The following is a 12,972-nucleotide window of genomic DNA, read 5'->3' as shown; positions in this document are numbered from 1 at the left end:
GTAAGGGCACAAGCTCCACAATAGGGCTACGCAGCGCAGAGTTGAGAGTCCTCTTGTCAGGCTGGAGAGCTCAAAACAGGATTCTGGATTCAGCAGAGCAGAGCTCTGTTGGTCCACCCCCTCCTGCCCCAGTTCCTCCTCCCACCCTGCCTTCCTCCATTCCCCTCCTCCCTGGAACACCTCCCTCCCCCAACAATTCTCTCTGCCACCCACAGCCCGTCCCTTGCTCTGGGTGGTGTGTAGCTGACTTCTAACTGGCACTGGGCTCAGCATAGACTGGTACTTGCAGCACTTCTGCAACACTCTGCACCAGCGGTATGCTGGTGCAACAGAGCTCAGGATTGGGCTCTTATACTAACACCTTGGTTCCCTGCAGTGTCATAATAAAATGGCATCTGGCCTAGATCCCCTTTAAAGGGGGATTGGACAAATTTCTGTAGGAAAAATTGATCATGGGTTACAAGCCATGATGTGTATATGCAACCTCCTAATTTTAGAAATGGGCTATGTCAGAATGCCAGATGCAAGGGAGGGCACCAGGATGCTGGTCTCTTGTTGTCTTGTATGCTCCCTGGGGCATTTGGTGGGCCGCTGTGAGATACAGGAAGGTGGACTAGATGGATCCTTGGCCTGATCCAGCAGGGCTCTTATGTTCTAATAACACCCAGAAATAGAAGAAAGAAAGAAAAAAAGGTTGTCTTCTTCCACGACAGAATGCAGCTTCATTTATAATAAGATCTTTTTCTCCATCACGCAGTAAAAGGGACCGGTCAATATCATAAAGGAGAAGAGCAATACTGTGCGAATTATCAGTGGGTGAACTTTCAGTTGGAAATTCCCAAACCTAAATTCTAAGAGATTTTCTGGGGATTATTTCAAATACCATAACTAAGTGGGATGGAAACAGCTGTTCCCACCATTACCAAAATAGCACAGTCTGTGTTTAAAGAAAACAACAGAGATAATTCCGATGAAATGTTTAGCATCTCTATATGGAAATGACATTTCCAGTGTTTATGTTCGTCATCTAAGTAGGGAGTTATTCACAGACAGCCTTCTTAGCAAAGACTTCAATCAGAGTAGAACCCATCCTGTTCTTCAAAGTAACTTTTGTTGATGTGTTTCGTTTGGTTTTGCTTCTGGGCTGTGTGTGTGTTCCCAGAGTGTTTGGTATATTTACAGAAGGGTCAATAGAACACCTTTCAAGGTACTGTAATAAAGATGGGTTTCAGGTGAAATGTGGTGTCTGCTGACGCATTGAGATTTGAAGCACCAAGAGGAAAAGTCAACATCTTCCCCCTCATGTGCTCCTCCTAAAAGCAATAGTTCCCAAACTGCACTGTGGCATACTCACAGGGACGCCATATAGCCTTCCCAGCTTGGTGGTCCAAGATAGTATGATATCTAATGTGATTTTAGCGCTGCAACAGGATGTAGTGGATGAAGGGTGCTGTGGTGGTAGGTTTGGGAACTGCTGCCTAAAACAAATGCTCCATCAGCACTATCTGAGAAGTTGGATTCATCATGGTGCTGGCACCATTGCTGTCTGTGAAAATATCACTCTTTCCTACGATTGGAGAGGGCCTTCCAAAAGCCAAAGGAAGTGCATCTGGCAGGGGGGTGACTTTGCAGTGGGAGGTGCTTCCCCTGCCCTGAATGTTACATTGTCTGCAACATAACAACAGGCATGTATATGCATGCAGCATATTGCATATGTGTAACACACACAGTAGGTCTCCTCACCCCATGCACATGCATTCTGAATGTGGGAAAAAAAACAAACATCTAAATTGATGTGCAAAGTTGGAAAAAAAACAAACACAAAAGTTGGGAATTTGAAATATTCAGGTGGAAATGTAAGTTGGCATTCAGCTCTTTTCTTCACTTGGAGGTTTTCTTATGAAGCAGAATAACTTCTCCAGACATATTTTAATTCATTCCCTCCTGGTTCTCTCATTCTCCATCTCTCATGTACTCGTACAATCCAGCTTTGGTTGCTAAGCAATTATGAAAGGTGTGCTTCATGGGCTTTCATTGCCAGCATGTTTTGTTGTGATACCATTTTTGAAAACAGCATGAAGGCTTCGGTAGAACACACTAGAATTTTTACAGTAACCTGTGTCTAAATAAGGAGCTCCAAAGCTTGTGTTCATGTGTCTGTCAGACATCCAGTCATTTCCAGTCTTATTTTTGGAAGTAAATAAGGCAAGACTTGCCTGGAAGTGTATACTCAAGGTGCAGTATCCTCTCTGCAAAAACAGATACCAGGCAGTACTGAGCCTGTATGTGATTCTATGAAGAAATACTATGTGAGTAGGGCATGGTGAGAAATTAATGCTTTCGAAGATACAGTGAAATGTGTATTAGAAAAGGAGTTAATTCCTTACTCCGTGAAAAGTACCAGGAAATTGGTTAAGGTTCTTGTTTGTTTGGTCTGCTAAAATCTATTTTCTTCCCACCAAAGGTCTTCAGAAAGGGGTGATGAGTGAACTCCCTTCAGCTCAACTTGGAACTGTGTTGGAAATTATGAGCATTTTTGAGAATGTTAGAAAGAAATCCTCTCCACCGTCCCTCAAGATTTAAACTGACTCATAATCCTTTAGCTCCATTGGATCCAATTACCTGGAACATTCCTCTCCCTTTTGTTCATGCCTTAGACTGGCGGTTCCCAAACTTGCTGCTGCCTCAATGCCCTCAGAACTTGTGACAATAAAGTGAGTGACAATGACTTGAAATGCATCAGGCGGTGACATCATCATCACTCACTTCTGGGTTTGAAGGCCTAATGCAGTGGTAAGGATAGGTTGGGTGGGAGGGTGAAGTGGGGGTGAAACTGAGCAGAGGGAGGAAGGGCTTGAGGGGGGCGGGGATGGCTGCCACTGTATCCTCTCCCTCTTCCAGAACCGTGGTGTCCAACATGGGCCTCCTGGGTTCTGCACCAACTTATCAGGGTCAGCCTTACATGGGGTAAGGGAACCAATGCTCCCAATCTGCTTTGTGATTTAAATTCTTATGACTGTATGATTGTAAATCCCACGTCCTAGTGACTTTATTCACTGCAGTAAAAATATTCAGCCAAGGTGATTGCCAACACACTGATATCTCTCTTTAATAGTTCGAACGCAGCTATTTTTTTAAAGGAGTCGTTGGGAAAAGAAGCAATTTCTGATTGCGTGCCCTCAACTTGTTATGCTTTTCCCCTTTTGGAAAATATTTACTGCCCTGTATTGCAACTTCATTAATATAACAAATGGGTCTCTCCTAAGGGGATAAACTAAATTAAAACAGAATGAAAGCAAATCTAATTGTATTGCATTTTGTATAATCTACCAGCAGGATTTTCTTCTTCTGCCTCAATTCCCTTCCTTTGGTAGCACTTAACATTTTCTCAAATAGGTAATTTTTACATTTCACCAAATAGGCAATTTGTTTTTTGCACTAAAAATGTAAAACAAGGACACTGAAGAGTAAAAGGGGGAAGCTTCATAGCTTCTATCATCACGAGAGACACATTCAGGGACAGATGAGAGCCTTGTCAATTGTTCTATTATCAAGTTCTTCTATTGTCAAATTGGTTCTGTTCCCTGATTGGAACACTAAACTCCAAATTCTGGATGCTCTCACCATTGTTTTCTGTGTTAGCTCTTCCTCACCCTGTTGTCCATTTGACCATGTCCAGAGGTTAGACAACAATGGACTTGTGATGGGGTAGAACAGGAGGGAGGGTTTTAAAAAGAGTGCAGAGCAGCAATTTTCAGAACTTTTTCATCTCACAGTAGACTGTCAAGGTGCTAAAGTTGTCAAGGCACAACATCAGGTTTTTGACAGTTGACAAGGTACACTGCACTGCTAGCCAGGGGCTCACATCCCCCAATGGCCCTACTAATGAATGAATATATCTACCCGGCCTGTGGTGGCCCTGAAAAGGAGTCACATTGGTAATTCTATCTCTGTAAGGCTTAAAATGTAAGCAGACCAAAGGCAGAAGCTTCCCTTAAGCATCATGCTCTGGGAATGTGTCTCTCCACACTGTGTTCGTCTTTTTTCTTACTTCTATGGCCTGAGAGATTTGCACATATATATTGAACATGCATGCATTCTTACTATTGACAGACCTGGTGTTGGGCTCACATGTGGAAGAAGGTTGCCAAGACCTGCTCTAGAGCACCAAGCTTTTTGTAATCCCATAACCCTCTGAAGTGTTCCTCTCCCCCAAACACAGGTAGCATGTTACCGTTTACACTGATCTGAATCTCAGTCTACAGGGGAATTAAGCAAGAACTATGGACCAGGCTGTCCAAATTCCTTCGTGCATGTGTGCCTAGACAAGTACACAACTTGAAGACTTAGCACCTACATTTGTCAAAGAGTGCCTTTCTCCATACAAGTTTCAGCACCAGGAAAGGTACTCAACACTCAGAGTACCATTATAAACGTACTCAGAGTACCATTATGCTGTGACGTGAAGCTGTCATCAAAAAAGGAGCAGGGCCTTTATGCACTTGCCCCAGGCTATGAAATGACCACCTGGAAGTGGCTTACTGGAGCACTGAATATATTGAGAAAAGCATTTTAGCTAAAGGGTTGACACAACAACCTCCAAGAGGAATTTTATCAGGGAGTACAAAGTTTCTTTTGGGCACCTTCCCAAAGTGGGAGGGGGTGTAACAGGGCAGGAGAAAGGGGGTAATGGGGTGGGTGGGAGGGGGCAAAATGGAGCTGGAGGAGGGTGGCAACAGTCGAAGAAGTCTCTGGAGCTCAGGTCTACCCGCCCAGTAGACCAAGCCTCCCAGTCAGCCCGGCCTCCATCTTTTGCTCTCCATGAAACCAGCTAGGAGCTCCCAGGAAATTTCCAGGTATAAACCATTCCTTCTGCAGCAGCTGTAGTCCCATAGTGGTGTCCCTGAGCTCCTATACCCTCCTTCATGGTAAGCAGATCCACAGGCCAAAGAGCTATGTAGCAGGCCAGTTTCCTCTCAGATTTGACAAGTGTTAAGGAGTGTCACATATGCATTCCTCAACCAGGAGATATGGTTTGCATCAGCAATCTCTGCAGTGTAGCCCACAGTAGCATCCCCAGCATGATTTGTGAGAGGCTAGGTCAGAGACAATGTAGTGTCAGCAGTGACACAGGCCACGCAGCAAGAGCTGCAGGGATACGACCTGTGCAGCAAGTCCCAGGAAGATCAGAAAATGTAAGATCCAATGAAATTTCCGGGGCCTCTCCTTTGGCTCCTGGGCACCTTCGTTGACCCTGGGCCTGGGTACAATTTACCCCCTGTACCCCTCTCTCATGGGCCCTGACATGCCAGGGTCCCTCACCAAACTGAGCATCTGGACATCCACCATACATGTAAGGACTGCTCTGGTAATGCATGGATGTCCCCACTATGAGAACCTTCAATTAAGGGCTGCTTTAGACCCTTAACTTGAATAGCATAAGGAGCAGAGTGAGCTGTGGCTCCAAAGAATGATGCCATCTCCAGCTCTTCAAAGGGATTGGTAAGACAGGGTGTATCTGCCTGCCTGCGGTTCTGGTTCTGGCCCCAGGAAGGTTTGGTCATGAAGCAAGTTCAATCTCCCTTTGTGCATTGGAAATTTCAATCATGCAGGCATATTTTTCTTGATGGGTTGCCATTTTGCTACAACTACATAATATGTGGTTTTTGGATACTCCACCATTGCTTACCCAAAGGGTCATTGGAGAAAGAGGGCTATCAAGGAGCAGCCAGGGAATACCAGGAACAGGGCATCTCAGGAACCTCTCCCCAACCTGGCAAAGGGTCCCCAGCAGTGAGATCAGCAGTTGACTTGGGCCTGCAAAATTCACTGATGTCAGCTGAGTTGGGCTCCCTGGTATGCAATGGGGTCCATTGCTTCCAGTGTTTTTGGAATATCTGCATGAGCACCATTCACCACATCTCCTTTTGCTGCATCTTGGCAAGGTTCACCTCAAAATGAGGAACACATTATCTCTGAATGTTAATTTCAGTAGAGATTTTGTCATCAGTCAGGCTTGGGTCCCTGGGTTGGTCATTCTTTAGTCTAACCTTCTGTGGAGACAGGTTTGGAGGGATGTTAGAGCCCCTGGGAAGACTGACAGGGTTACACCTTCCTGTTTGAGCCGAATTGACTTCTGGACACTTCTGCGGTCCATTCTGAGGCCTGTGGAGGTTGATAAAGTGGATTGCAGGTCGAGAGAGGCCTTGGCTCTGATTTGGAGCCACCCTGAGGCAAAGGTGGGCAGAATGGGAGGTGGGCGTGACAGGGTCGACCCAACCTCCCTCTGAGTATTGGGCCACCCTGCCTATTGCCTACAGAGGTAATTAACCGGCCATAAACCCATCCAGCCACTCAGGCTTCCCCTGTTGCTAACTGCCAATGGCTCTTCAACATTAAGAGCTTCCAACCTGATAGCCAGGTCAGTTTACAAACCCCTCTGAGTGCCGTGCTCCAGCCTGAGCTTCCCTTGGCTTGGCCTCAACCCAGGAGCTGGCCTCCTTTACTTGGGTATCCAGTTCACTTACCAACCAACCATGGATTAGCTCCCACAACCAAGTCCCTTTGTTCCATCAGTCCCAACAATCCACTCAGTTGTAATAGATACGATTTATTAAAGAGAGTTAAAGAATAGTTACACAGACAGGCACTGCATCAGTCATAGATTTAAGAATTTAGGGTAGAGCATTGAGATACCATATAATACAATACTCAGCAATATAAAAACAACAACAAAGACTATCTCCTAAGTCTAACTATCACTCACCAAAGTCTTACACTTTCAGAGTTCCAGTCCAACCCATCCTTGCTGCAGTCAAGGCAGGTCAATCTTGGCAGAATGGTCAAAGCTCAGGCTCCCTTGGCCAGAGATGAACTAAGACAGTCTCCTTCCTTCCACCTTTATAGATCTTTTGGTCTCTCCACCAATTAGAACTCTGATCCAGCCGAACATTCTAGGTGCAGATGTGCCACAGGCCCTCTCGCTCATGGTGGACTCCCCCTGCCCACAGCTGCACCTTGTTGTTAATCAAGTGGCCTTGGAGCTAATTTGCTCATATCTGGTACCATATCTGAAGGTGTGCTAACGAGCACCCTTAATTGCAGCTGGTTTCCAACTAGGGCCCAGCAGCATGGCTAAAGGCAGAGGCTTTCCTGGCTCTAATTTTTCCCCTTTGTCCACCCAGCATCCCTCTGCCCACCCCTCTGGGTGCCTGACTGGGCTTTCCTCCTGGCAGTGGGTGCCCCAGCACAGCCCTGCTCCGTAACTGCTGGCAACCAAGTCCTTCAGCCCTAACTTGCTACTTGCCTGCCAGCCTGCTCTCTGGTGCAGAGCCCAGAAGCACATGAAGAATAAAACAAGGATGGTTTTGACCAGCGACCCCAGAGCAGGCTGCTTGCCTCCCACTTGTCTCCAGGTCTCCTTCCCCACAGACCCTGGAAAATCAGAAAATGTAAGATCCCAGGAAAATTTCAGACTCTGGGTCCGGTTACCCCCTGCTCCACCCCCTCACGGCTCATGACTTGGAAAGGGAATAATTTGCTGCACTGTATTTGTTTTTTGTTTTGTCTTGTTTTTTTTTTTAACATGCCAACCAGTACTAATTTTGATACAGTATTTTGATATTATGTTACAGTGTCTTTTTTATGGTTTTTTTTCTTGCCAAAGTAAAGATTGATAGAAACAGGAAAACGCATCCAAATAGCAAAGGGAAAATCCAAAAGAAAGGGAAAATGCACACATCCAAACAAATTTTATAGTAGGAGTGTTTATAAAAATTGTTTTAGCTGCTGCAGGCTACGTAGAGCCTATGGAGAGGAAGGAATATATTTTCTTTTCTTTAAATTCATTTTTTGTTAAAACAGCACTAAAGAAAGATATAGCAAATAAGATAGGTAGATGAGAAAGGAATGTCCCTAAAATCCATACAGAACATAAACAAATAACATAAAAATGCAAGACTGGAGTCTATCCTAAATACTCATTCCTTTCGTACGCTCCATAACATCAAATATCAGACATAAATCCTCGACAGTTCTTATTGGTATATTACTTAAATGACAACTTAAGGGCACAATCCTAACTGAGTGTTATGACAGCGCCATTCCCCCACACCGGCCTCCTGGTGTCACAAAAGTGCTATTGTCCTGGTGTCGCAAAAGGGGATTTGCACCAGCCTCCAGAAGCTGAATGTGGCCCCCTGCAGGACCGGTGAAGGGTGAGTTTGCCCCATAAGAACATAAGAACAGCCCCACTGGATCAGGCCATAGGCCCATCTAGTCCAGCTTCCTGTTTCTCACAGTGGCCCACCAAATGCCCCAGTGAGCACACCAGATAACGAGAGACCTCATCCTGGTGCCCTCCCTTGCATTGACATTCTGACATAGCCCATTTCTAAAATCAGGAGGTTGCACATACACATCATGGCTTGTAAACCGTAATGGATTTATCCTCCAGAAACTTGTCCAATCCCCTTTTAAAGGCATCCAGGTCAGACGCCATCACCACATCCTGTGGCAAGGAGTTCCACAGACCAACCACACGCTGAGTAAAGAAATATTTTCTTTTGTCTGTTTTAACTCTCCCAACACTCAATTTTAGTGAATGTCCCCTGTTTCTGGTGTTATGTGAGAGTGTAAAGAGCATCTCGCTATCCACTCGTTCCTTCCTGTGCATAATTTTGTATGTCTCAATCATGTCCCCCCTCAGGCGACTCTTTTCTAGGCTGAAGAGGCCCAAACGCCGTAGCCTTTCCTCATAAGGAAGGTGCCCCAGCCCAGTAATCATTTTAGTTGCTCTCTTTTGCACCTTTTCCATTTCCACTATGTCTTTTTTGAGATGCGGCGACCAGAACTGGACACAATACTCCAGGTGTGGCCTTACCATCGATTTGTACAATGGCATTATAATATTAGCCGTTTTGTTCTCAGTACATTTTCTAATGATCCCAAGCATAGAATTGGCCTTCTTCACTGCCGCTGCACATTGGCATTCCTCGCCATTTTCATCGACCTGTCTACCACCACCCCAAGATCTCTCTCCTGATCTGTCACAGACAGCTCAGAACCCATTAGCCTATATGTGAAGTTTTGATTTTTTGCCCCAATGTGCATGACCTTACACTTACTGACATTGAAGCGCATCTGCCATTTTGCTGCCCATTCTGCTAGTCTGGAGAGATCCTTCTGGAGCTCCTCACAATCACTTCTGGTCTTCACCACTCGGAAAAGTTTGGTGTCATCTGCAAACTTTGCCACCTCACTGCTCAACCCTGTCTCCAGGTCATTTATGAAGAGGTTGAAGAGAGACGGTCCCAGGACAGATCCTTGGGGCACACCGCTTTTCACTTCTCTCCATTGTGAAAATTGCCCATTGACACCCACTCTCTGTTTCCTGGCCTTCAACCAGGTCTCAATCCAGGAGAGGACCTGTCCTCTAATTCCCTGACTGTGGAGTTTTTTCAGTAGCCTTTGGTGAGGGACCATGTCGAACGCCTTCTGAAAGTCCAGATATATAATGTCCACGGGTTCTCCCGCATCCACATGCCTGTTGACATGTCCCCAGCAGTAGCCACTGGTGCACGGGCTTGGGGAAGGGGAGGACACATTGTGGAGGTGTTACAGGGTGGGGGGAGGGAGGGAGGCCACCAGTGCTGGGTGTCATAAACATGCCATATAGCACATTTATGGCACCCTCTGTATAGGGAGCTCTGGCACTGGCTGGGCCCAGCACCAGATGACACTGCCCAGAGCAAGGAAAGAGATCCGGGTGGTGGTAAAGACTTTAGGAGCAGGGAGAGGTGTTCTGGGGTAAGATGAGGGAGAGGCAGGGGGAGGAACGGGGGGGAGGGAGTGGGATCTGCAGAGCCCTGCTCTGCCGTATTCTGTCCTCCATGTTGGGCTTCAAAGCTTGACACAGAGGTTCTCAAGTCTGCGCTGGCAAAATACCTGGTGCAGACTTCAGAAGCCCCACTGAGGTTAGCCATTTTGGTGCTGCTGAACTGCTGCTGAGTATAGGATTGGGCTGCCCATCAATTCTCCATTCACCACTAGACATGCAAATTGTGAAGCATAAATTGATTTTATCCACTTGACAAAATTATCTCCAAAGTTCATGTCTTCTAAAACCTCAATTAAGACGTTCCAACTTGCGTGGTCAAAGGCATTTTCCGCATCTCAAAATATGTGCCGACTGTTTCTCTGTGTGCTTATCAAAATGTTCCAATGTATCTAATACAATCCTTACATTATCACTCAGATGTCTTTCAGGTCAAAAAAAAAAAAAAAAAAAAAAAACCCAAAAAACCCCACTTTGATCAATTTTTGTAACTTCTTCTTCATTCTTTCTGCTGAAATTGTTGTGAATATTTTATAGTCATCGTTCAAAACTGATACAGGTCTATAGTTTTTTTATATTACCCAAGTTTTGTCCTGCTATAGGTATCAAAGTTATATTTGCATCTCTCCAGGAATCTGGCATTTTACACTTCTGTAAGATGTCATTCCGTTCTTCCTCCAACACTTTGTGTAATCCTCCTGGTAGGCCATTTGGACTTGGAAAGGAACCTGACTTTATTTTCTTTATCACATCTGCTGCTTCTCTAGGAGTTATTTTGTCATTTAGGACTGACCTTTATTCTTCTGTCACTTTCAGTAATTTTTGTTTATTAATATATTCCTCCATTTTAGCTAGAGCGATCGACTCAGCTTTAAACAACTTTGAGTAGAAGTTATTAATTATTTTTTTGTAAGTCTTCCTGTTCTGTATAAGTTTTTTTTCTGCTTCTTTTCTGCCTCCCCAGCTCTCCAGATATGGCTGGAGCTATGCTCCTGTCACGTTCGGAATGGGGGTGGCAGCCCTGAAAGGTGTGCTTTGGAGTGGTACTCCTTCCAGCTACGCCACTGGGGCCATTAGCCATGGCTCCCCATTAGGGCTACAATCCTATACATTGTATAGAACAATGGGTTTTTTGCAAAGTTTCCACGGCTCCCCAGGGAGCCACAGCTCATATTTAGCCACGTCAAATAAAGTGGGATATAAATTTGTAAATAAATAAATATAAATAAACCACTGCCCTACACCCTTCTAGAACCAATCATTAAGGGAACTGTCACAAAAGGTAAGGGGAACAGCCCTGCTCTGTCCTCCCCTTTAATTCAACCAATGAAGTCTGCATGCAGGCTTTAGGTTGGGGAGTGGGTGTGGGTGTATGTACGTGCACTACTTTTAAAGTGGCCCTGAGTTCCTTCCGAAGGCTTTATTTCCCATCACATCTCTCAAGTTGCCTGCAAAGAGGCTGGAAACAGCAGGGGAGTGATGGTTTACCCACCTCAAAATTCTTTGAAATCAGAGAAATTTGGGGGAACAGATATGCATAGCAAATGAACGTACATTATTTTAAGAAATCTAATCAAGCTGTCACAAACTGAGATGTCACAATAAATTTGGTGTGTTTATTAGGTGCTGCACGACTTGTGGAACTTTTGATTGCCTGACGACATCTAACATACTGCAGGATATGTTGCTTGATTGGATCAACGATGCATTTAAAAGTCCTAAGAGCTGCCAATTTGGTTTGTTTCAGATTTCCTTTCATCTTCACAATGAGGAATTAAATGAACAAGATGCATTAAACACATCCCATAAATTAATTAAGATGGTTTACACATACACAGACCAAACAAAGGCAAATTGAATTAAGGCCTTGTTAAAAGGTTATGAACAACATGGAAAATTCTCAAATCAAAGCCTGTTCCTGAACCCTGGTTGTGTAGGCTGCACCTGCATGTTGTGGAAATGCATTCTGCACACAATCATATCATTAAAGATTAATAAAGTGTAGTACCTCTTTCTGTATCTGTGTCTAAGAGCTGTGAAAGAATGCCTGGATGTCAGGGCCAGAAGGGGGCACTGGGTAGCTGGACCTCCATCTAGCCTAGGAGGGGGGATTCTTCAGTGTAGGGTCTCTGAATCAAGTTGCTGAAACTGGAGCTTGAAGGGTGGGAAAAGCCGGGCCTGGGAATGCAGATGATTCTGTTGACCATGCAAAGCATGGCCAGCCCAATAATTCCTGGTGCCTGATGTGCCAGCCTCTGTTCCACTGAAATTTTAGCTCACTACTGTCCTCCACACTTCTATTGTAACCTTTCTTTTCCGAACCAGGGTGTGAGAGGAAGAAGAGCAGGAGCAGCAGAGATGAGTGGGTAGACAGAAATGGGAGCCCTCACCAATCTGCTGCCTTAGGCAACTGCGTCAGTTGGCCTCATGGATGAGCCAATCCTGATGCAAGGTCAGAAAGGCAGCTTTCCTGTATTCATACCAAGCCTGGCCAATTCAAAGCATAAGTTTCATACTGCTGGCCAATTGCAGCAGGCAATGCTGCACTGCTTTTCCTTTTTCTCTTCTGGGCCTGATACAGCCTCCAAGGCCTGGTAGCTCATCTGACAATGGTGTCCCTGGTTGAACCATCAGAGGCCCTGATGCCGTTTGTTTTTGGTGCACTGAAATAGCTGTTTCCAAAGTGCACAGTAAGACTTAACCAGATAGTATATTTCCATGAATGTGTGCATAGCTGTGTATCCGTGTATGGAACATTGTTTTGTGCCGACTTTCCATGAGCCCAGCTCCAAAGTAAATCCTTTCCCAATAGCCAAAAGAGTTCACTTAGTTAGCGCTTTAGAATAAGTAGACCTTAATTCATAAATTAGCGTGGTTTACAAGGCTGTGCCCTGAAAACTGCAGAGTACAGCAAAGACCTTTTAAAATTCCCCTGTTACAGTGCCTGCATTTGCAGATACTGCAGGACGAGGATATATGGTGAAATTCATTGCAGGAGAGGCCCAAATACATCACCAACCGAGTCATTTGCAGGGGGATGCAAAACCCACAGATGCACAAATGTATCCTAATTAATTGGCCATGAGGAATCCTAGGTGGTCCATTTGAGCAGAGAAAACTAAAACAGAGGAAAATGG

Source organism: Tiliqua scincoides, chromosome 2, assembly GCF_035046505.1.
Source record: "Tiliqua scincoides isolate rTilSci1 chromosome 2, rTilSci1.hap2, whole genome shotgun sequence".
In the NCBI taxonomy this organism is placed as follows: Eukaryota; Metazoa; Chordata; class Lepidosauria; order Squamata; family Scincidae; genus Tiliqua; species Tiliqua scincoides.
This window is presented reverse-complemented; position numbering follows the sequence as displayed.